At 42.8% G+C, this 25,655-nt stretch overlaps 1 protein-coding gene across 1 annotated transcript in view; it reads left to right on the forward strand.

Annotated features, from left to right (window-relative positions):
- LOC126341392 (uncharacterized) overlaps positions 1-25,655 on the forward strand; it is a 402,286-nt gene that overhangs the window by 33,493 nt on the left and 343,138 nt on the right. The window lies entirely within an intron of this gene.

Genomic DNA, 25,655 nt, shown 5'->3' on the forward strand with positions numbered 1-25,655 from the left:
ACAGTGTTCTTATTTCAATTTCCAGGAGTGTATATGTACACTAAATGCAACTTCATTGTTTTGATGAATTAAAACAGTCAATGTTATCTGTTACCACTGCAAGAACAAAATCACAAGAGAGATGGCCAAATTGGTAGTTTATATGAACACATCTAACGGTTACATCGGATTTTCCTAAAGAAGTATTGCAGTACTGTGTTGATCTGATAGATAGTTGCTTCAGAGACTGTTTGTCAATGACGTAGAGTTCATAACCAGAAAAAATAAATACCACTCGAATGGCGTACAGATCAGTGAAACCCCTAACTCCAATATGGCGCACAACGCAGACGTGCAGGCACGCTGAACAGAGGCCAGAGTTTACATCCAAACAGTATAGAGCAGGGATTGCGGTTATCGCAGAAACAGCGGGTTTTCGGTTACATCGTTTTTTTTTTTTTCAACGTCAGTTTAACCCCAGTCTTAAAACTGCACAAAATAACCGATTTATGAACTAACGGACTATCATAACATGTTAGCTTTCACGGCCGGCGTCTTCATTAATTAAAACTTCCGGGCTGAATTGCCGTGGTCCGTATGTAAAACTTCTCTTTCCTGACGTTTCGTTGCCTACTGCGGGCAATATCTTCTGAGGTGAGCAATTCAGCCCGGAAGTTTTGATTAATGATAACCGACTATCGATTATTTAGCCTAGCGGTTCTAGGCGCTTCAGTACGGAACCGCGTTGCTGTTACGGTCGTAGGTACGAATCCTGCGTCGGGCATGGATGTGTGTGATGCCCTTAGGTTAGTTAGGTTTAAGTAGTCCAGGAGACTGATGACCTCGGATGTTAAGTCCCATAGTGCTTAGAGCCATCTGAACAATTTTTATTATGTATTCCCATTATTTCCTGTAATATACATAGAAATCGAACAAGACTCAAAAATTTTGACTTCCGTTTCAAGATACATTCAATGAAAATATTAAATTAAATACGAAAGTAAAAGAGAACTTAGTTCAACCACCGTTTGCAGCTTTTAGCCGTAAGTGACAAGTGGCTGAATACTACGAAAATGACCAGTATTTTGATTCAAATATTTTGAAACTCTGCTCAAAATGGTGCTGTAATCGAGGATCATATCACTGTTTGGGTATTACGAATAGTATGTGCTAAAGGTTGAAAACAAGTCCGAAGAACTATATTTTCCATGATAATTCGTCCGTTTTCCAAAACTACGAGCACAAAAAGACATAAGGAAAGACACAGGGAAAAATCAGCTACTTTCTATTTTAATTGTAACCTATGAATGAACTGTTAAGTTTTTCTCCTATTATGATGTCACAAGTTTGTTGTGGCTCACACCATTCTTAATCTTCTAAAGCAAATGGGGCACTGTACTTCGTTGATACTGCAGTTCGTAAAATAGTTCCAGAGAGGGAACGGCGCAATCCTGTGGTAATGTCCGACTACAACAGCGAGAAACTACCATATAGACCAGATGGAGCAAGTCTCACACATAACATGTAAATGCGTACCATTCATTACTCAACGTCTCATGGGAACAGGTACATTACTGTCTTATCATAGCTCCACCAACTCTTATGCCTTGTATTTGTTGCTCTTTGCTGTCGTCATTGTTATGAAAATGGCACTGGTCGCTTTTCCCATTTTCGATAATAACGCAATATTTCAAATCAGTGTAAATTTTGCGAATAAAAATTACTGGCCTTTTAAGTTTATCTAAAAACCAAAATTTTTAGTTCCTTTTCCCGATTATTAGTGACACTAAAACATACATGATATAACCGAGACCAAACAAGTACCTAAAAATACCGATTATTCAAAACGAAAATATCGGTATCGGATATAACCAGTCGGTTTTTCCCAGCCGTAGCACAGAGATCATTGACCACGTACCACAGTGTGTGGAATTATTGCTTCACAATCGACATACAGGGAAAATTATCTTACATTATATATTTCTATGGAAGTACTAGAAATTAAAGTTAAGTGAAGCATAGCTATAAACAATCATATGCACTGCCTGACAAAAAAAGTAAAGCACCAAGATTGGCAAGAGGAATCTAAATGAAACTTCACGGGCTGAGAGAATATGTTATCTATTAAAAATAGAGTCAAATTTACAAAGAACTTGGCCTACCTCTTAGTATGAAGTTGCCATCCTCTCTGGTCTGCAAGCACACACTGATTCAGTTAGGAAAACCGCTGAAATAGGCTGCCCCTGAATTGTCGTATCTGGTCCTTGGTATCCTGGATGCTGCCTCTGTGACGGAGATGGAGTCCGTGCTGGTCCCATACATTCTATCAAGGCCAGATATGGGGATCTTCCTGGCCGCAGGAGTGCCTGAACATCACGCAGACAATTCATATAGACAAATGTTATGTGTGGACGAATATTGTCCTGTAGAAAAATGACACCACGATACCGTCGTAAGAGCGGTAACTCATGAGGACACAGAATGACCATCATCTACTGTTGTGCCGTCAGAGTTCCCTAAATTACTATCAACACTTTTATATTTTAATTAATTATTTATTTAAGAAATTTTGTTTAAGAAAATTCTATGCTTCTTATTTATTTTTGGTATTTTTAATTATGGTTTCCAGTGGTTTTACTTAGGTTTTAGCTTCAGTCTTTTAAAAGCTAAAGAATTTGTCTTTGGTTTTAAATACTACAGGGGAGCTAGATATATGTCCCGCTGCGTCGATCTCCCTGATATTCATCGTCAGAACTGCTCCACCTGAAATCTCTAAAATGTTTATTTCGCTACGAAGAGCGTTCGGCACAACTAGGTTCTATGGTGCATGATATGTATGGATTGACGTGTCAAACTTTTTTATCAACGAAAAGTTTATTGCTTTTGAGATATTCTCTAGAAGAATATTGACCGTGAAAAGATGCAGGATCGTACTATCATTCCACACTGCACCTCCGATCTATCTACGTCACGTGATATCTGAAGAATGTTTGTCAAATCTTTTATAAATTGATAAATACACGCCTTGAATGCTTATTATTTGCTTGAATTTATTTATTATGCCATCGACTAACTAAACATTCACAATGGAGCTTAATAGCGTCGCACAACACTAGCAAAATCTCTCCAACATAAAACAGTCCGATCTTCACCCAGAGTACCCCAATATACTTTGATTACTTATTTCAGAGAGATGCGTCCATAGCACGGAACGTCCAATTCTCGCAGTCAGTTACACTACTCTCGGCATTAATAATACACCGCAACTGAGTGTGAGGTTTTACCGAACATATCAAGATGTACCTGCGGATATATCAGGTAGAACCACCACACATGCCACCACCACAACCAGTCCAATGTTAGAAATACCATAGCTTCGACCACACGAGGGAACAATGCAACCAGGGCCCCAAGTGTGGAAGATGCGCCGGACCACATGCAACACACGCCTGCGCAGACGAGAATATCACGCGCAAACTGCGATGGGGAACACCATGCAATGGACATCAGATGCCCCAAAAGGCCAGCAGAACCAAAATCCCCGGAGGAAACAGCACCAATCAAGTGCATAGACCCTCCAGCAACCACCAGCCCAGACAAATCTGCAGACGAAAAATTCGTCAAGGTTGAGGACTTCCTGCGAGTAATGACAACAGCACTGATCAATATCCTACCAGAAAGGAAAACAAAGATCACAGACACCATCAACGAAGTGTCCAAAAAATTCTTCTCTCTCAAGATCAGCCCCGTGCCCATCAACAACAATGTGCATTTCCACCTACAACCAGTAATCAGACAACCACCATCCACTGCTCAGGACGAACCACCGACCCTCTCCCCAGCTCTCCGCAATCCACACATACCACCACAAGAAGAAAACCACGCCAAAAAAGAGAGACCCAACAGCAAAACCAAACCGACCAGCTCATAAAACAAAAGGGCCCAACACAAACCCCGACTTCAAGATGGCGGGCAATATGACCAAATCAGCCACGATCGGCTTTGTGAACGCCAATGGCTTCCGCCCCAAACAACCTCTACTCGAACACCTTGTGCACAAAGAGCAAATAGACATCTTTGGCGTCCTAGAAACGAAAGCCAGCAGCCTTCCACTAAGAATAAAAGATTACATTTGCTACAGAAAAGACGTTCCAAATGTAAACAGGCCACACGGTGGAATAGCAGTCTTCCACAATAAGAACATCCCTGCCATCAGAATCGATATTCCGGACACATACGAAAACATACAAGCCATCGTACTCAAAATAAAAACTCCGAAACTCCACTTCTATGCAGCCACTATCTACACCCCCCCCCCCCCCCCCCCCCAAGAGAACCGGTCCCCACAGACTTCTTTAACTACATAAGCAGTCTAGGACAATGCCTACTTATGGGCGACCTCAACGCCAGAGCGGAATCCTTCGGCGACTCAGTGACAAACCGCAATGGACATGAACTACTATCATACCTAGAGGACGAAGACACAAAACTAACAAGGCTCCCAATTGAAGCACCAACGTTCATCAACCACAGGGGCTCCTCATCACCCGACCACGTTCTATGCAGTGACGGACTAATCGGCCGAATAAGTCTCCCCTGGGTTGGAGATAGCGTGGGGAGTGACCACCTTCCTCTCATATTTCAGACATCACTCTTCTCTGCTCCACAAGCACAAAACCAACGACAGACGATTATCGACACCAGCAAACTAAAAATAAAAGACTACGAGGAACAGCTGAAAGCGTCACTACCCACACCAGGACACATCACCAACTCTGAAGAACTAAACAAATACAACGACTCCATAACCCAAGCTATAAACAACGCAGTCAGCAACAATGTCCCAAAGAAAATCATCAAGCCACACGCAGAACGAATCCCACAAAGAATACTCAACACCATCAAAGATAAAAGGCAAATGTATAGGCTATTCAAGAGAACAGGCTGCATCCAGTACAAGCAGGAATGGAACCAGCTGAACGCCCTAGTCAAGCGCCAGCTCCAAGAGTACAGATCTGAACGATGGACACAAGCCTGCCAACACCTCAACCACACACAAGGTACAAAGTTCTGGAAAACTTTCAAAAGGATTGGAGGCCTTACACACACTGCTGATCCCCCACTACTATACGAGGGCAACATCACAGCAAATGACAAGGACAAAGCAGACATTTTTAAAACCGTGCTCGCCGAAACATACCAACACCCTACCAACCAACACTTCGATGCCGACCACGAGGAACACGTAAACAAAACCATCGACACATTACTAACGACACCAAACGTCCCAACAGAAGAAGAGGCAAAGCTCACGAACACCATTACACCAGAGGAAATAGAGCAGGCACTACAAAAAGGCTCCAACAACGCACCTGGTCTAGATAAAATTACGCGGAGACAACTACGACTGGCCCCAAGAAAACAGTTAATTGACTGCCTCGGCACCCTCTACAACGCCACCCTTAGACTGACAACAGTGCCAAGTAGTTGGAAAGAAGCAAAGATAATCATGCTTCTGAAACCAGGGAAAGCGCCGAACAATCCAAAATCATACCGGCCGATCACACTACTCTCGGTAATAGGGAAGACATTTGAGTCAGTCATAAACAGCAGACTGATAACCTATGCTGAAAGAAAGCAACTTATCCCCAAAACACAGGCTGGCTTCCGAAAGCACCATGCCACAATCGACCCCATACTACGTGTCTGCAGCGGGCTAACAGAGGGAGTAAACCTGACAAACCACGCCGCAGCCCTCTTCCTCGATATAGAAGGGGCGTTTGACAGAGTGTGGCACAAGGGACTATACTACAAACTCCACGAGTTAGGAATACCAACCCAACTGACCACACTTCTGTCAAACATACTAGACAACCGGCCATCCAGGGTATACGTCAACGGTAGCCGATCAGAGGCCTTCCACCCCGAAGCAGGCGTACCACAGGGAGCGATTCTCTCGCCGCTGCTCTACAGCCTGTACACTTCTGATATCCCACACCCTAAAGGCTGGAACGAGGGAATAGCCCTCTACGCCGATGACACGGCCTACTGGTGTCACGCAAATGATATAAAAGAAGTAAACAGGAAAACAAACAGCCACATCAACAAGCTAGAGCTTTGGCTGCGAAAGTGGAGGATCAAACCAAACGCACAAAAAACCCAGCTGCTCATCTGCAACCACAAACACTTCTCACGTACAGCAAATAGAGCACTACCTCAAACGAACATTCAGTTATGGGGAGAAAAAATCGAACGCAAAAACACGGCTACATACCTCGGAGTGGTCATAGACAAATCACTGACATGGACGCCTTACATACAAAAAATAGTAAACAAGGCAAACAACAGAAGCAACCTAATAAAACTAATTAGAGGAAGGGCAAATGGAGCAAACACTGAAACATTAATTCACACCTATAAAGCCTTCGTGCGCCCGGTGCTTGAATATGCTGCCCCAATCTGGATAGCCAGTAAACACAACACGCTGAGAATCATGGCACTAGAGAGGAAAATCCTGAGAATAGCAGGTCGTCTCGATAGAAGAACAAGAAACGACACAGTATATGAAACCACGCGGGTCCTCCCTATAAAACGCAGATGGATCACGCTAACAGCGAGAATAGGCAACAACAGGAAAATAAACAAAACTCTGACAACAGACCTCCTGAATTATACGCCAACGGAATTTAACTTCCCACAATACAAACATCCATTCCCACCGAAAATAATCAACGAGTGCATCACAATCGAAAACAACCACCCACAGAACGCCACAGTAGAAATCCTGAAGCACCTGATAGAAGACGAAAGCCAAACCTAAACAAAGGCAGAAGCATCACAGCAAACAACAACACAATGACCCTTGCTGAGGTTTTCAAGAGGTTTCCCTCCAGCACTTGGGCGAATGCCAGGGTCTTAACATCCTCTCACAAGCTAAAGAACAGAAATAGCAAGACAAATCCCTTCTGAAATAATAAAATGTGCCAACACAGCATAACATAAGATAAGCTAAGGCACCAAAGAACACTAGGTTCTCCATGTGCCCGCCTTCTCCCGTCAGGGGAAGGAATGTAAGATGAAAAAAAAAAATCACACCATTACGATCCATTATGCAACCGTAACCTGCAGTCATACCTACTGGCTCTCGGAATTAGTAATTCGCCGCAATTGAATACAAGGTTATCACCATTACGATCCATTACGCAACCGTGATCTGAAGTCATACCTGCTGGCTCCTGTCATCTTGACGAAAGCAATGTAATGCCACTACACAATGTAATGTTATTGTAATATTTCGGCTGCGAGTACCAGCGATGATGCGCTACCGTAATTGAGATAACTCTCTGCTACGATGACAACGCTCTTTGCTTTAAAAAATGGATCTAGCCTTTTTTGCAATTGTTGGAGGTGCTTTTGGAGATTGCTTTTTAGACGTAATTTGAAGTGCAGTGGAGATACAACTTGTAATCGCAATTATCAAGAATAAAAAATTTCTGTTATGGAAAAGAAGGTAAGTAACGTCTACGAACTATTATTCGATGTTGGATCCCCGGGCCTTCATAAAAACTATTAGTGTGTCTAGCAATATTGTGCACAGTGATTTCTTCGCAGATTAACAATACTGGGAAAGCCCGTAGCTCGTGGTTAGTGGCTGGCATTGCTGCCTCTTGATCACAGGGTCCCGGTTTCGATTCCCGGCGGGGTTAGGGATTTTCTCTGCTCTGGGACTGGGTGTTTGTGTTGTCCTCATCATTCAATCATCATCATCACTCATGACAGTGGCTAGATTGGACTGTGTAAAATTGAGACGGGAGCTGATCATCATCATCATCATCATGAACACTGAGCGAATCTGCTATTATCACGGCCCGAACGACGAGCAATATTTCGCCGTCAGCTTATGCGTTCAAGACGTTTCCTAAGCTACCACTTTGCTAGTCAGAATATACCACACTGCCACTGTTGTTCAACCTTCTCATTCTGAAAGTGTGTCCAGAAAAAATTACGGCGACTGTGAGTAACTTACCTGCCAAGAGAAACGGAATCTTTATCGCGAGTTGTAGCAATTTTCTCCGATTTTGCCTGGCGTTCTCTGAGAACATGAGAAACGGAAACCTCAGACCGCCAACTTATGCTGTACCTAACCCTTTCTCTACTTACAACAGCCACGAAGGAAACATAATCATCTGTAGTAAATTTTTTTCACAGATTTTATCTTAGTGTGGTAACAAATTTCAAAATGTATGCATCTAGGCAAAAAAAAAAAAAAGAGTTTAAATGCACTACCTGCCTTATCTATGTCAAAGTCAATGGTCAAGTTAGTTAATTTTTTTTACGACGTAGCAGTTCATTTTACCGACCAGTGGTGTAACATGGCAAAGAATATTGCAGGCACAGATGTGTAGCGGTTGTTATAGGCTTGGTGCACAGTAGAAGACGTGGTCGACCAGAACCTTGACAGTAAGTACGCGTACCCTAACATCCCCATGCAGTCCAAGAGAGAGCCACTGCCACGTCTGAGTGCCCCATAAATCTAGACACTGCACAATTCGACCAACTGGCCAAATGGAGGTCCACAATGTAGTGCCGATAACGTTATGTCTCCGGAGAATGCTATAACCCCTTCATAGTGTCCACTTAAAATTTGACATTGTTGGCACCCCTTACATGTTCTATCAGCCCTGGTAACAATACAGGCAAACACTACCTGTGACAGAGAATTGCAACACGTACTCAAATTAAAAAGTACTACCTGTGTGATAGATTGCAGTGGCGGGGGCAGTGTTGCCAGTGTGGTGTCAGTTCAGCTTCACAAGTTGCTGCATGTACATTCAAAACATGCAACACTGCGAACACAAGGCTCTCGAGAAAGGACTAAGGTTGGATGGCAGTTGCCTCTACCACGCGACTCCCTGAAATGTCGACCACAAAGTAATTTAATCGCAGTATAAACATTTATATAGGGTGTTACAAAAAGGTACGGCCAAACAATCAGGAAACATTCCTCACACACAAATAAAGAAAATATGTTATGTGGACATGTGTCTGGAAACGCTTAATTTCCATGTTAGAGCTCATTTTAGTTTCGTCAGTATGTACTGTACTTCCTCGATTCACCGCCATGATTTCATACGGGATACTCTACCTGTGCTGCTAGAACATGTGTCTTTACAAGTACGACACAACATGTGGTTCATGCTCGATGGAGCTCCTGCACATTTCAGTCGAGCTGTTCGCATGCTTCTCAACAACAGATTCGGTGACCAATGGATTGGTAGAGGCTGACCAATTCCATGGTCTCCACGCTCTCCTGACTTCAACCCTCTTGACTTGCATTTATGGGGGCATTTGAAAGCTCTTGTCTACGCAACCGCGGTACCAAATATAGAGACTTTTCGTGCTCGTATTGTGGACGGCTGTGGTACAATACGCCATTCTTCAGGGCTGCATTAGCGCATCAGGGATTCCATGCGACGGAGGGTGGATGCATGTATCCTCGCTACGGAGGAGATTTTGAACATTTCCTGTAACGCTGGTACGTTCTGTTTCTGTGTGTTTCCGTTCCATGATTAATGTGATTTGAAGAGAAGTGATAAAATGAGCTCTAGCATGGAAAGTAAGCGTTTCTGGACACATGTCCACATAACATATTTTCTTTCTTTTGTGTATGAGGACTGTTTCCTGAAAGTTTGGCCGTACCTTTTTGTAACACCCTGTATAGCCGCCGATGGTGTGTACGTGTGTAAGCTTTACATTGCAATTTGACCATGTGTTCTGTGTGCTACACTACTTCTAGCACGTAGAGTATATTTTTAAGTGGAAGATGTAATTGTGTACTGGAAAAAGAACTTGAAAACCGTATAACTGATGCAATTCCAAAACCATAAACAAATGCAACTCAGGCGACATGATAAATATAACAGCTCCAGCAAGCTTCTAATAGATGGGAAAATACGCCAAGACAAAAAATTCAAACGTTAACACGAATCCCGACACTAAAGGGCTTGAACTGGTCTGCAACTAGGGGAGGTGCAGCACAACATTTGTCATCACCCAGGACGAAGAGGGCGCAGTCATTCGATGTGGTCAGAACGCTCAGTTTGAGCATGTTCATAGATGGCTATCCAAGTGGGATCAGATGCCACGGGGACCACAGTCAGTGACCAATGCTGCGTGATACTACATATAATCATAAAGGGCTATTAACAGCAAACGGCCGAGATTTTGTCCAAAAAAATGGTTCAAATGGCTCTGAGCACTATGGGACTTAACATCTGTGGTCATCAGTCCCCTAGAACTTAGAACTACTTAAACCTAACTAACCTAAGGATATCACAAACATCCATGCCCGAGGCAGGATTCGAACCTGCGACCGCAGCAGTCGCGCGGTTCCGGACTGAGCGCCTAGAACCGCTAGACCACCGAGGCCGGCGGGATTTTGTCTCAGTGTGCGAGTTTGTTTCTCAATAACAAGGCTACACATTGGAAATGTAAAACTTAATACTTTTCATCTTTTCTAATGGGACATCTTGGATCAACTACCTTAGGGATCTGTTGGGTTGCGATTACAAAGTGTTTTGTTCCTTAAGGAAGTCCCTGAAAAGTGGGTGCTTCCTTGAGTTCAAGAAGTGCGTTATTTTGTAGGGAAGGAACCCCATCGTTAGTCTCCATTCTTCACAGAAGATAAACAAGTTCCACGCTTGGACAGTTAGCGCTAGTGATTACTTGCGGCGTCTGATGCAGCTGTTTGGAATGTCCTTGTTAGTTAGCTCTTTCACTTTTTCACCATGTATTTCACCTTCCTCAAGGTTTATAATATTTTATTCACGGCTGTAATTTTCAGCAACTGTAGTATTATTTTTCAGGCTGAAATTCAGTCGCCAGTTGCAACTAAATTTTATTATGCTTTACATGTTTCGACAAATGAATCTGCCATCTTCAGAAGCCTACAAAATTAGGGATATTACAACCTTTAGAGCTTGACTATAGAGTTACGTGAAGAAAAGTAGGTATATACAGAAACTTAGTATTACTCTACCAGATGTCAATATCTTCTTTCGTTTCCTTCGCGCAATGTAGGTTCTGTCAGTTTCTTTATTTTACCAGGGCCATATGTGAGTGCAGAAATTTTTGTGCGTTTCAGGTTACATCCTTATACGGGTCGACATGACAGGTTTTTATATACAATAGTTAAGTTTTGTTTCAAACAGCTCCCAATGATTTTTTTTTTCAAACATTTCCCACAGACCAGGTCTACTGAACGTAAAATTATTGGTTTGCTAATTTATTACCTTATGAATGAAATTGGTTTTCACAGGCAGAGGATTCTTTTCAGTTTCAAATAAGTGATGTGGCTTTGAGCTCAGTAGCACATTTAGGTTGTCAGTTTTCATTCCCAGAGTTGTATGTACGATAAAACATACACAAGTGAAGGCTACTCACTTACAGTGTTCTTTAAGTTTTGGAAACAGAGGCAAATCGGGGGAGCCAGTGGAGGATGATCGGTGACAGGGAACCGAAAGCGTCGGATTGTTGCAGAAGTCTCAGCTCCCGTATGTGGTCTGGCATTCTCATGCTAAAAGAGAGGGTGCTCCGTGTGTGGATGAATCATTCAAGCCCCCACCGTACACACAGTTTTCTGTTCCGCAGTTCTGCAGTGATGTCCTGTGCAAGCTCTCTTTTCATGTCGCACTTACCCGAGAGCTGCGTCTGTGTTATCAGACGGTTTTCTCTGATAAGTTCATCAACCCGTCGTGTGCCGGACGCTGTCATCCACTCCGAGCTCCGTCACACACGTCGAGGTTAGCACCAATTTTTATTACGAACACGAGTAACACAATGTTGCACATTACTGGTGTCGAAATGATCATCACAGTACACGGCTTTAATTCTTCTAAAGATTTCAGTTGGAGGCAAGTTGTCTGCAGTTCGAAAGTCCCTTACAGCGGGCTGTTTCTCTCGCACCGACATGGTTAATTTACACAACGCCACCTTGCACTCTACAGCTACTATGATTCATCATAATTGCGCACAAAGTAACATAATTACATCAATTTAGCCAACTGATAACATTAAAACACGTGCTCATTGAAATTCCCTAACCACGTACACATAACGAAATGGTACCGAATGATTTAGTCAGTCCCGAATTTGCGGTTTTTATTGAGTCAGCCCATTCTGTTACAACTGAAAGCCGTTCCCTTCGCGAAGTTCGTTTGTAAGGTTAAGAAGGATCTACACAACCTTCTGTTATTTTGTCACGTCTTTACGTTCACCCATCTTACTGCGCTGATAGCACACAACGGGCTGGCAAGATATACGCAATGAATAATAAAACACACATTTATAAGATTCTCGCAGTAAAATTTGTTATTATTATTACATATGTTGTAAGTGGGGCCCACCATTAGCAAAATATTTTTTGTTTTGTCCCGGACATGTTTCACTGCATTTGCAGCATATATTATTGCTTAAACAAACACAGACAAAAGAGTTTCAACATCAAGATGATTATTTGTTATTACTGTTCAATATGAAGAAAGAATCTACTAACATGTTAGTAACAGAATGCTCTGTAATTAAAGAGTTATTTAGCTTTGTAAATTATGCAGTCTTCTAAAACTATGTTTTCTGTATTTTGGCAACGTTATCGTTATTCTTTCGACCTGTTTGGTATTCCGGAAAGTTTGCAATGATTTGTTAATCTAAATTCTGTAACTTATCCTGTGAAACAGTTAAACTTTTAATTACAATCATCAAAATTATTATGTTAAGCAATGTAAACTGCTATGTTACAATTGTTCAAATGGCTCTGTGCACTATGGGACTTAACTTCTGAGGTCATCAGTCCCCTAGAACTTAGAACTACTTAAACCTAACTAACCTAAGGACATCACACACATCCATGCCCGAGGCAAGATTCGAACCTGCGACCGTAGCGGTCTCGCGGTTCCAGACTGTAGCGCCTGGAACCGCTCGGCCACCCCGGCCGGTGTGTTACGATTGTTACTATCTATATAAAACACTGCGCCAAAAGCCGGAGCCAGTCAGTTTTGTAACAGATTTCGAAGCAGTCTTGTATCAGCTTTTGCAGCGTGTGTGCTACGCCATCTTGTGACACAGTAAAAGTGTTGTAAACAGGTCGGTTACATCATTTCACAGAAGATCAACTACGATACAGATGACCTAACCGTACGGGAAATCCAGGATCTAATTTTGAGGTGGAGCAAGCTGCACCGAGCAGATGCACCCCGAATCTTTGGACATCGACAGTGAAGTTGAGTATTTTGAGCTTGGTTCCTACATTAAACAGTTAAGGTATACGATGGAGATGAGTACCTCGGTAAAGGCCATTGTTCACAGTGGCACGTAAACCTGCGTGTATTCAATGGACGAAACAACTCAGAAATCAGACAGTGGAGTCGCCATTTTGTCTCTTTCAAACGCTGTAAGGCATCGAGTGCGCCTATGACCCAATGATGAGTTGTAGTTCAGTCTGGACCTAGTTCTGGGAAATTTCGCTTGTGTGTTCCGTACCGTGACTTGGTCCCACTCATTCTGGTTACCATGAACATGAACCACAATATTTTCTGCAACATTATCGCTGGGAAAGTGTCGCTCTTCCTTTTACATCTTCATGTGGATAACCCCATCTTCCAATCTGACGACAGGTATGTTCATAAAACATCACTCTTACGTTCCTGGTTTGATCAACGATTAGACAGCCTACCGTACCTCAGCCTGCCCACTAAATCACCTGATCTTAATTCCACAAAAGATATCTGGTACTGAAACTTCCTGGCAGATTAAAACTGTGTGCCAGACTGAGACTCGAACTCGGGACCTTCGCCTTTCGCGGGCAGAATTGAAGCTGTGAGGACGGGTCGTGATTCGTGCTTGAGTAGCTCTATTGGTAGAGCACTTGCCCGCGAAAGGCCGGCCGGGGTGGCCGAGCGGTTCTAGGCGCTACAGTCTGGAACCGCGCGACTGCTACGGTCGCAGGCTAGAATCCTGCCTCGGACATGGATGTGTGTGATGTTCTTAGTTAGGTTTAAGTAGTTCTAAGTTCTAGGGGACTGATGACCATAGCTATTAAGTCCCATTGTACTCAGAGTCATTTGAAACATTTTTATACCTCAAGTGCGTGGCACCTGTGTCAGATAGGACTGTCAGGGGACACTGGACGTTTACAGACAAGGCCAACACGAATGGTCACAGGTTTGCTTGACTCGCGGGAGAGCGTCACTGAGGCGTTGAAACAAATGAACCGGCAGTCTCTTCAAGACACTGGAAACTATCCCGAGAAAGTCTACTAACAAAGTTTAAAGAACCGGCTTTAATTGATCTGTATATGGACACTTATACAGGTGGTGGTAGTATCGCATACACGAAGTATGAAAATGGCAGTGAATTTGCGGAGCTGTCGTTTGTACTCAGGTAATTAATGTGAAGAGGTTTTCGACATTATTATCGCCGCACGATGAGAATTAAGACTTTGAACACAGAATGGTAATTGGAGTTAGACGAATGGGACATTCCGTTTCGGAAATCGTTAGAGAATTCAATATTCCGAGGTCCACAGTACCAAGAGCGTGCCGAGAATTCCAAATTTCAACCATGTGTCCTCAGAGTCTTTTGCGCCGACATACATGAATGAAACGTTCTCGGTTTTCAAGCCGCGTCAATTCGAATAAAATCCTCGCTCTTCCGATGACAATCCCCGCCATCGTCGTCAGGAGTTCACTCACTGCCGGGGCTACTACAGTTTCTCGCTTATATAGGCATGATATCATCAGCAGCCAATCAGATAGACCCAATGTGGCGCGCACTTAAGTCGACCCGGGCAGCAAGCGGGGCTATTGCCCGTGGCAGCACCTGTGACGTCAGGTGGCGCTAGGGGTAGGCGCCATGTTTGAAACTGCCGCTCCCGCGTCGCGCATCTGTCTTCACTTTCTTTCGATGTCCATCGCCCGCCCCCGTGCCCTGCTGAGTCTGTACTCCTGGTCTCTGTTGAAATTGTTGTTGTTTAAACGAATCTCGGCTACTTCTTTTATAACGGAGTCCCAATATGTAGATGCATGAGCCAACAGTTTTGTATTTTCGAACTGTATTTTATGTCCGTTTTCTGTGGCCGACTTGTGAAGCTCGCTTTGTTTTGTATGGAGCTTGTGCTCAGTGCAATGCTCCGCAACCGTGCTAATTGTTTGCCCGATATACATGCTGCCACATTCACGCGGTACACCATACACGCCGGACACTAGAAGAGCAATGTCGTCTTAAACAGGGCGCAACATATCCCGTATCTTGGGGGCGGGTCGGAACACTGGTCTTAGCCCATGTTTCTGCAGCAGATGTCCTAACTCGCAGCTAGTTGCACCACAGTATGGCAGGAATGCAGTCCGTTTCGCCTACTGATTCACTAGGTGTCTTTCGTCGGCGGCCCTTGAACGCGTTTGCGATGTCTCTTTTGCTGTATCCATTTCTCCAAAAACACGTTTTAAGTTCTGCAGTTCAGACTATAGGTGGTCGTCGTCAGAGAGTCTTGGCTCTATGAACCAAAGTGTTCAAGACCGCTTTGGGTTGGGTTGTTTGGGGAAGGAGACCAGACAGCGACGTCATCGGTCTCATTCGATTAGGCAAAGAAGGGGAAGGAAGTCGGCCGTGCCCTTTCAAAGGAACCATCCCGGCATTTGCCTGGAGTGATTTTGGGAAATCACGGAAAACCTGAATCAGGATGGCCGGACGCGGGATTGAACCGTCGTCCTCCCGAATGCGAGTCCAGTGTCTAACCACTGCGCCACCTCGCTCGGTCAAGACCGCTTTCTTGTGTACAGTTTGGTGGAAACTATTGACGTTCAAGTACCGATCAGTGTGCGTTGATTTCCGGTACACTGAATGACCAAGCTGGCCTCCTGCCTTCCGCTCAATCAAAACATCCAAGAATGGTAGCTTGCCATGCTTCTCCATCGCGGCAGTAAATTTAATGTTGGGATGGACACCATTCGTGTGGTCGACGAACTGCTGTAGCATATTTCACCATGAAGCCATATCAGGAAAGTGTTATCAGTGTATCGTAGAAAGGAAGATGGCCGTAATGTCGCAGTTTGCAGAGCCTGCTCTTCAAAGTGGTTCCAGATGGAAGATGTTGGGCCAAAAGATCGGCCATTCTCTGTCAGCACGGACAACGTAGTGGCCGACGGCCTTCACTTAACGACCGAGAGCAGCGGCATTTGCGTAGAGTTGTCAGTGCCAACAGAAAAGCAACACCGCGTGAAGTAAACGCAGAAGTCAATATGGACGTATGACGAACGAATCAGTTAGGAAAGCGTAGCAAAATTTGGTGTTAATGGGCTATGGCAGAAGATGACGGACGCCACTGCCTTTGGCATCACCTTCAGCTTCTCTCCTGGGCTCGTGACCATATCGACTGAAAAACCGTGGCGTGTTCCAGGGAAAAAGCCTTAATAACCGACACAGTGGGACATTCCCTCTGCCATACACTTTCCGGTGATTTGCAGAGTATAGACTTTGTGCGTTATAGCGGTGATGCACGGAGTTATAGGAGTGTGCCTCCTGGAGTGCTTAATGGTTTCTCCCGTGTGCTTAAATTTATAATGGCGGACGACAGCAATATGGGCGACTACTGGCAGAGTGTGCGAGAGGAAAGAGCGTCAGCTACCGATGAGCCACGGCTAGGCGGACTGTCGCACACTCCACACAATCGGCGTGGCGGCAGCCGCGGCAGCGGCCGGGTTTAGCTGCCTATTTATATCAGCGCTGACCACAGTCTGGATACACGCCCACCCGGCGCCACTCGCGGTTCAACGCCCCTTCTCTATTATCTCGTCGTCGACTTTCACGCGAATAGCAGCTGGTTGCTAATACTTTCATCTTCGCGAATACTTTCCTCCTATTAATAAATCCTGGCGACGAAAATTTCTTCTACCAATTGGATTCGAAAGGGTTACCCCAAGTCGAGCACCGACAACTTGCAAGACTGCTCATGCAGGTCCAGATACTTACAGCTGCTCCGCATGATTACATATGTAACATCCGTCCAAAAAGACCATGTCGGCGGTTCATACACTGCGACCAGACATATTATGTGACTACCATACCGTATGCTGACTTCAAGAACTCCTCTTGCCCACACAGCCCATTGCCTCACATCAGAGGTTGAGTACTGTAATCGTCGTTGTTGTGTGTCCCAGCCCACTCAGTCTTCATTTGTTCACCAGAGTTTGGCGCCAAATTTGAATATTGTTTACATTTTATCAAATGGTTCAAATGGCTCTCAACACTATGGGACTTAACTGCTGACGTCATCAGTCCCCTAGAACTTAGAAGTACTTAAACCTAACTAACCTAAGGACGTCACACGCATCCATGCCCGAGGCAGGATTCGAACCTGCGACCGCAGCGGTCTCGCGGTTCCAGACTGTAGCGCCTGGAACCGCTCGGCCACCCTGGCCGGCTACATTTTGTGTGTGTGTGTGTGTGTGTGTGTGTTCTGTAAGCTTCTTAGCTGTTCGTGTTGTCTTTTTCGTGGTGTTCCTTTACTGTGTAAAATTGTGAGCCCTTTGCAGAGTGTAGTGTATTCATTTATCATGGGACACCATCTAAAAGACTATAGAAACAGCTAACAGCTAAGAATTGTACGGAACACACACACACACACACACACAAAGATAATATGTAAACAAAATTCAGATTTGGCGCCAAACTGACTGGTGGACAAATGAGCATTGACTAGGCCGGGACACGCAACAGTCACGATTACAATATGTTTTGGTGAGGTGTAATGTCCTCTTTACGACCAAATTTATGAAAATATGTATTATAGTTACGTGTTTCACAACACCTCATCAGGATGATGAGAAAAAAGGGCTTGCCACACAAAAATGTAAACAAAAATTAATATTTACGCGTCAAACTAAATTACTTTCAAAGCATAAAATGATAGGTTCTACATCTACATGGATACTCTGCAAATCACATTTAAGTGCCTGGCAGAGGGTTCATTGAATCACCTTCACAATTCTCTATTATTCCAATCTCGTGTAGCGCGCGGAAAGAATGAACTCCAAAAAAAATTTTTCATCAACATTGTTCGGTGGTAGACGACGAACTACCAGTGCGAAATAATACACAAATGTTCCTGCAAACCCATGCAAACCGAATGTAAAGGTATTAACTAACAGAAACAAATACTTGTTTGAATTAAATAGTTCAGTAATTTCGTAATCATTTACTTAAAATGTTCACATTGCAGCTTAAATAACACAGAAAGCCACTGATGATGGCAGAGAGGTGCTGAAACATGTTTGGGAACTTTGAAATATTGGTGTTTTGCATAACTGGCGAACCTTACATCCAACAATTTTAACTTCAAACACGAAAGATACTAGAGCTTTAAATCCAAATGATGAATAAAACGATTGCACTTCAATCCTCTGAAAGCTAACTGTTCGGTGGTGGGACCAATCGCAGTGACCACAGCAACAGTACATTAAAAACACTGATAATCAGAATTTCAACGTCAATTTGTGGTAAGATTCCTACTAGGCCAGAGACGGCTCCATTAGCTGCTATCTTCAGATTTCTTTTGGGGTCAGGTGCAGAGTCGTCGTTGAGAAGCGGGAAAACTTGGTGACAGTGGACCGTGGGAATATGAAGTATAATGGAACAAATGATTTGCTTACACAGAAACAGGTACCGTACTTCGTAATAAGAAATTTATGTTACAAGGTCCGACTTAACAAAACGCAAATGTGTATTTGATGGCGCGATGACGATTTAGATAACATTATTACTGTAAGCAAAATTACTGAGAATAAGGAAATGCGTCTTTACATGAAGACGTGAGTCAAAAGGTTATAAGAATGAGATCTTATGTGCATGAATTATATTGAAAAATATGAAAAACGAAATTACATAAGCGATGCTAATCATTTGCAGCGATGCAGATTATAAATTGATCTCTGACACAATGAGATATATTAATTTGTTACAGTACCTGTCGATTCCGTGTAATCGAAACACAACGTCTAACTCATCTAGTACCCGCTCTGTACCCTTTCTACTTTATTTTTACTTGTGCAGTACCCATCCATTCTACCGTCGTGAGAAACAACCCCTTGTGACGAAGTAGAAATCTGTGAATTAGATTCTGTATCAGCGAAATATTTCAGTGCATGTAACTGATAAAATGAAGTGCCCTAAACAATAAAGTAGCCTCTCGAACAAAATTGGTAAGGTTTGCTCAGTCATACCACTTTTAATGAGAGAATTACGAATGAATTACGCAAGTGAACTGCTTGACAATTGCTGAGCAACAACAGGTAAATTGCTACGTGCCCATGTAAGGCGTGTCGTTCATACGCTTGTGTCCAAGCCAACCGCGGCGTGGTGGAGAGCGCTCTTGTGGATTAATTAAAGCAGTAATTATCAGGTTCACTTCAGCATCGCCGGACAGTAAACATTTTTGTTTTATTTTTAGTCTTCCAGTAAAAGTTTATACAATTTGTAATTTATTTGCTACAGTGATTCATTAAATTTGTTTTGTGCAATATTTTCACTAATATGGTTCATTAAATTAATATTATTTAATAAAGAGTCATTTTTATTAAACCTATTCACAGAATTATAACATTTGCTAAATATGCCTAGAAAACACTGCGTAAAAGGTAGGTTTACAGGAGGGAGGCTGGTGGTGTAGGGAAAAGTAGCTTTCGCTGTTCAGCAAGGGACTCTGGTCTTATGTGTGCGCCGGCGCGGCGTTAGGTGGCTTGCTGGAGTCGAGCCCTTGCAAGAATTTCAGGTTAAATTTCAACAGACGATATAATGAAAGATCATTTGAACGTCACTCATTAAATTTTCCTATGCACTTTCCTTGTTATATAACTGAGAGCCGAGCAGCATCCTAGAAGAGATGCAATTCTGATTTTAGAGTGGGGGACAAGGGTCTCAAAAAATTTATCGAAGGCAGCCTGAATCCCTGTGTGGACTATGTGCGCTACATTCTACCACAAAACTGGACTTTGCCCGAGACATAAATTAACACAGAATTCCCCTAACAGCGGCAAATTTCGTGCTGGGTTTGGCTCGGAAACAGACCGTTTACTGTCGTCCTTATATTCAGTCGGTTACGGATCAGTGTGGCTTATTGTGACACTTTGTACACTGATCAAATCGTAATATATTTAGCCGACAGCAATGCTAAAGAAACAAACTGCGAGCAGCTACTTCCCTCTGTCATTGTCACTTATGAGAAGCTGCGCTCCCGCTAAATTACTAAAGAACACCGCTCCTTGCAATAGTATTAAAGAACGAGGATTGTATGTCTCAGAAATCACTATCGAGATGTGTTATATGCTAAAGAAAACTTATTAGAGAAGTAAAAATTTATTGTAATTCAAACAGAGCAGTAGGTCTAAAATTGCTCGGGCAGTCAGCACCAAGGACAACTGTGGCACATTGATTAGACTTGCTATCTGTCGCTCGTTGTCGGAAACTGAAGAAGTGAAGTCCTGCCGCGATGACGGGGTGGGGTGACTATGTTCGAGGTGAGAGGCACGTTCCGCAAGGCACTTGTTCACCAATTAATGTGCGCTTCCGCAGCAGTGTCTCGTTATTCTTTACCGTATCAAATGCGCTTTGTGTTTAGATCACCAGCGTTAAATTTTATTGTTAAATTCAGTGACTAGGCTTTTTCTTTGAGGTCCACATGCGGTATCTAACATGCGTATCTGAGAGTACATCGAGCTCCATACTTCCGCCAAAAGCATCGTTAGTTTCAAGTGTACTTTACTTCCTGGTGGAAGGCCGCTTAGGAATTTTGGGATGAGCAGCAGGTCTACAGCGAATTAATCAGATGCTGACGTGACTGCAGTCTTTTCACTGCTGCAGTTATGATTTCGAAGGAGAAGGCTCCAAAGACAGAGCAATAAAGTCTGAGTGAAACTTCCCAGCAGATTAAAACTGTGTGCCGGACCGAGGCTCGAACTCGGGACCTTTGCCTTTCGCGGGCAAGTGCTCTACCGACTTTTTTTTATTTTTTTTTTAATCTCATATTGTTCGCTTTAGTTCGTTGTGTCTGCTTTGGGCGGACGTCGTAAGACATGCGTTCAAGTTCGTTGATGATCGATTAACTCATTTTTTTATTACAGAGGGCGCGTAACCCTCTTACCAAACACGCTGAGCTACCGTGCCGGCGTCCGACTGAGCTACTCAAGCACGACTCACGACTTGTCCTCCCAGCTTTAATTCCGCCAGCACCTCGTCTCCTACCTTCCAAACTTCACAGAAGCTCTCCTGCGAAACTTGCAGAACTAGCACTCCTAGAAGAAAGGGTATTGCGGAAACATGACTTTGCCACAGTCTGGGAGATGTTTCCAGAAAGAAATTTTCACTCTGCAGGAAGTTTCATATCAGAGTACACTCCGCTGCAGAGCGAAAATTTCACTCTGGTAACTTTGAGTGCTGTCGTCGGAATATAACTACGTAAATGGTTGGACTTTTCCTTAGATCCTTTATGGAACAGTTTCGTATATATATGAGTTGTTCCTCGTGATAAATAACTTGTAAAATTGTCACATACGCCCTATTAAATTTTTAGTTGATTTTGTCGCCGAGCACCCACCATTACGAAGACGTTCGTCTCGCAGCACACTTACCAAAGTAGGAAGTCACAAGAGTTAAATAAAGGACACACAACCATGCGCGGGCATATGAAAGTGGAACATAATCATAAAAGGCGAAACCGCTTAAACGTGTGGCTCCAGTAATCTAAATGGACTTCTGGCGGAGCTCCTATCGAAGTGTATGATGTTATCATGTGATGCAATAAATCTTTAATAACACAGATTTATGCGTTCAGGGTTCCGTTATTTTATAGAAGAAAATTAACTAAGACATAGATTGCCAGACCATACTGGAAACCCAGGCTCTAATTTTCAGGTGAGCAATCTGCAGCTACCTTCAAGAATCTACGTTCAGTATAATTTTACCTGATCCAACAAAATTGTTACTTTATAATGTCAAAAGACTAAATAATGCTCAATCGTCATGAGACTGAGCCACGAAAATTGCCACCAAAAACTAGGTCTGTGACCAGATGTACGAACATACATTATCAGTGGTGTACGAAATGCCCTTATAAAAGAAATTTGTTGTTCGCAAGGAACAAAGTTACCATCCAAACGGCGGTGCTTCTCCTGTAAACATCAGTGAGCAGTGGTGGTAGAGCACATCCGTAGACTAACAGTCGAATAACTGCTTTACTGAGGGAACATAAATTAGTCAAAGGTAAATACCAAAGGAAGGGAATACCACTACAGGCAAGATACATATAAGTGATACGGAGGAAATCACACAACAGGACACAATTGTTGCAAAGACGTGCGAGATAGTATACAATACATCAACAATTCGAAGAACAAAAAACTTTTCCTACTACGTATATAAATACTGCATACAGTTCTTCCCCAAATGAAATCACAATGAAAATACAACAGTTGTGTAACATAGAGTGATATGAATATATTCAGTTGAGTACAATGAAATAAAATCTACATCTACGTGATTACTCTGCTATTCACGATAAAGTGCCTGTCAGAGGGTTCAATGAACCACCTTCAAGCTGTCTCTCTACCGCTCCGCTCTCGAACGGCGCGAGGAAAAAACGAGCACTTAAATTTGTCTGTGCAAGCCCTGATTTCTCTTATTTTATCCTAATGAGCATTTCTTCCTGTGTAGGTGGGTGCCAACAGTGTGTTTTCGCAATCGGAGGAGAAAATTGGTCACTGAAATTTTATGAGAAGATCCCGTGGCAACGAAAAACGCCTTTGGTTTAATGATTGCCACTCCACGTATCATGTCTGTGGCACTGTCTCCCCTATTTCGCTATAATACAAAACGAGCCGCCCTTCATTGTGCTTTTTCGATGTCATCCGTCAGTCCCACCTGATGCGGATCCCACACCGCACAGCAATACTCCAGAATAGGGCGGACAAGCGTGGTGTAAGCAGTCTGTGTTCTGCCCATGAATCGCAGTCTTTGGTTTGCTCTACCCACAATAATAATAAATATACAGTGAATTAGCTATTATGGCCTTTGTAAGGTTTGCCTGAGTGAGATACACTTTGAATCACAACGTGTGAGATGTATTAAACATTGCAGGAAGTTTATCATTAAAGTCACACTCCAATGCATAAAACATCAGCATGTAAGCACGTTTGTAAGGAGATGGTTCCATCGCGAATAGGCTCTCTCTCATAAAGTTCGATCCCGCCATTTTGGATGAAAGAAAAGTGTTAGATTTACAAAGATATGGAAGTGCTAACAAAATAAACTGAAAAGATATACCGATGTAAGAATTGATTTAGTATCAACCAAGAAACACAATTCCCATCCTACCAGTTATACAGGTATATAATCCAATACAGTTCATGACATAGTAGAGAGACTGTTGCGGTCACAGGACCAATTACTATTGAGTCCATTCAGCCGGAACAAAAACACAGATATAGTTAATACTGTAGATAATCAACACTCAATAGAAGAAACAAGTGAGAATGTAAAACAATGTAAAACATAAAATGAAGAATGCTACAACGACATCACGTAGTACTGAAACATTAGCTCTGAATGCTGCTTTACATTATTAAAACGTATATTCTATCTTAGAGTTAAATATATTGGTCAAATAATTTTAATATTTTTTCGTAAAATAGCTACTGAATAGCTCTTTGCAGTTCTTTGAGTTATTACAATTAGTAACGGTAAATTTATTTGCATCTTACAGACCTGCATGTTGTCGAATTTTTGTTGTTGCCGCGTGCGTTCTCGAGTGAAAGAGGTCGTGGTGCCACACACCGCATCCGACAACACCGCCGCTCGGCTACGTGAAGAGTGAATACCATTGATTTCTTCAAACGTAGAAGAGCTGTATGTGCTGTGACAACGAACTGCGACTGGACGAAGAGACACGTGTGCATAACACAAAGAGTAATCCAGGCTCCTTACAACACTGTGCAGAGCATACTCTTTATTCGATGAGCAAGCAGCAAGAAATGGAAGCATCACACTTCCTCCATGTGGTAACCCACCAAATAAATTTGGCTTGTTGCCTATGCAAAAATCAAAGTTTAAATTTAACATCGAGTCCACGTGCACGTGGTTCCACGGGTCTTCTAAATAGACAATTGGCAGTTCGAATGTTTTCAATCCTTTGAAAAACCTAGCTTAGTATTCCCTGCCGGCCGGAGAGACCGAGCGGTTCTAGGCGCTTCAGTCCGGAACCGCGCGACCGCTACGGTCGCAGGTTCGAATCCAGCCTCTGGCATGGATGTGTGTGATGTCTGTAGGTTAGTTAGGTTTAATTAGTTTTAAGTTCTAGGGGGCTGATGACCTCCGATGTCAAGTCCCACAGTGCTCAGAGCCATTTGTACCATTTTAGTATTCCCTCTTCGAAACTATCTTTAGTCGGTACACATGTACAGTCGTTTAATCAGAAATATTTAATTTAAAACTGAATCCTGTACAGAGAATAACTTCTCCGAATCGCCCTATGGTAAAGATGAAACCTTTTTTCAAAAAGAAAAATTGCTTCAGACAATTCGCCAACCATGTAGAAAACTGAGGTAACACGTGACTAATTTCGTCAAAACTTCTTTATGTGTAAGAAATAAGACACACACGGAAGTTTAAACTTAATGGATGTATGACTTCGTGCCATGAATGCACGATTTGATTCAACGTTGAACTATAAATTATGAACTAATCAATTGACGGAAGTAAGCATGTAAGTTGGAAAACTTTAAGTTAAAATAAAAGTGGCTTTTGGAAAATCGAATGAATTTACAAATGTATTTAAAAGCTTGAAAGATCAGTCACATTAGAATTACCGGGAGTCAAAAATAATCAATGATTTTTCAGAATTTTGTGTAGTATTTTTGCTCTTTATTTCTTGTACCTTAATTACGTGGTATGGTCTTGCTCGTCGTGTGCGTTGTTGGGTAGCCCTGAATGAAGTTCATTTCACGCCATTTAACTCAATAAATGGCGCTGACGACTACGTTTTTGTTTTAACTCCAAATGGACAGAAATAGTCAACGGACGAGAGCTTTTGCAGGTTTTCAGTCAGCACTTAGACTGGTTCTTACGCTGATGTGGTCGGTACCCATCAGAAACATATAGATTTATTGATATCATTCGCTCTAGTAGCATTTCTTGGGATATCCTTCACATGTAAGAAATTTTAGGGTATTCATAAAATCGGTACAGATGGCAACAGTGATATTAACGGTAGTTGTTAAAGTTTCTTCTTCCAAAATCCATCATTCTCCACAAGATTCCATATTCTAGGCATTTTACATTAATGTGTATGTTAGAAGATTCCGCCTAACGGCAGTACAGAAATGTCAATTTTATCTACACGATTAAATTAAGTGTTGTCACTTCTTATCCAAAGGCTGTGGCCCTTTTATTTTCCATAAATGCGAACCGAATTGGAAACTCGGTGGTAGCTAGAAGATTTAAAACACTAATAGTCAGTGGGATGCCTCGTGGTTTTATTATACCCTATCAGAAAAAGCACGAAAAATAGTACCAATCGCTTGTCTTTGTTCATCTGAACAACAACACTGTAATTCAAATGGCTCTGAGCACTATGGGAG

The sequence above is a fragment of the Schistocerca gregaria genome, chromosome 1 (genome assembly GCF_023897955.1).
Source record: "Schistocerca gregaria isolate iqSchGreg1 chromosome 1, iqSchGreg1.2, whole genome shotgun sequence".
In the NCBI taxonomy this organism is placed as follows: domain Eukaryota; kingdom Metazoa; phylum Arthropoda; class Insecta; order Orthoptera; family Acrididae; genus Schistocerca; species Schistocerca gregaria.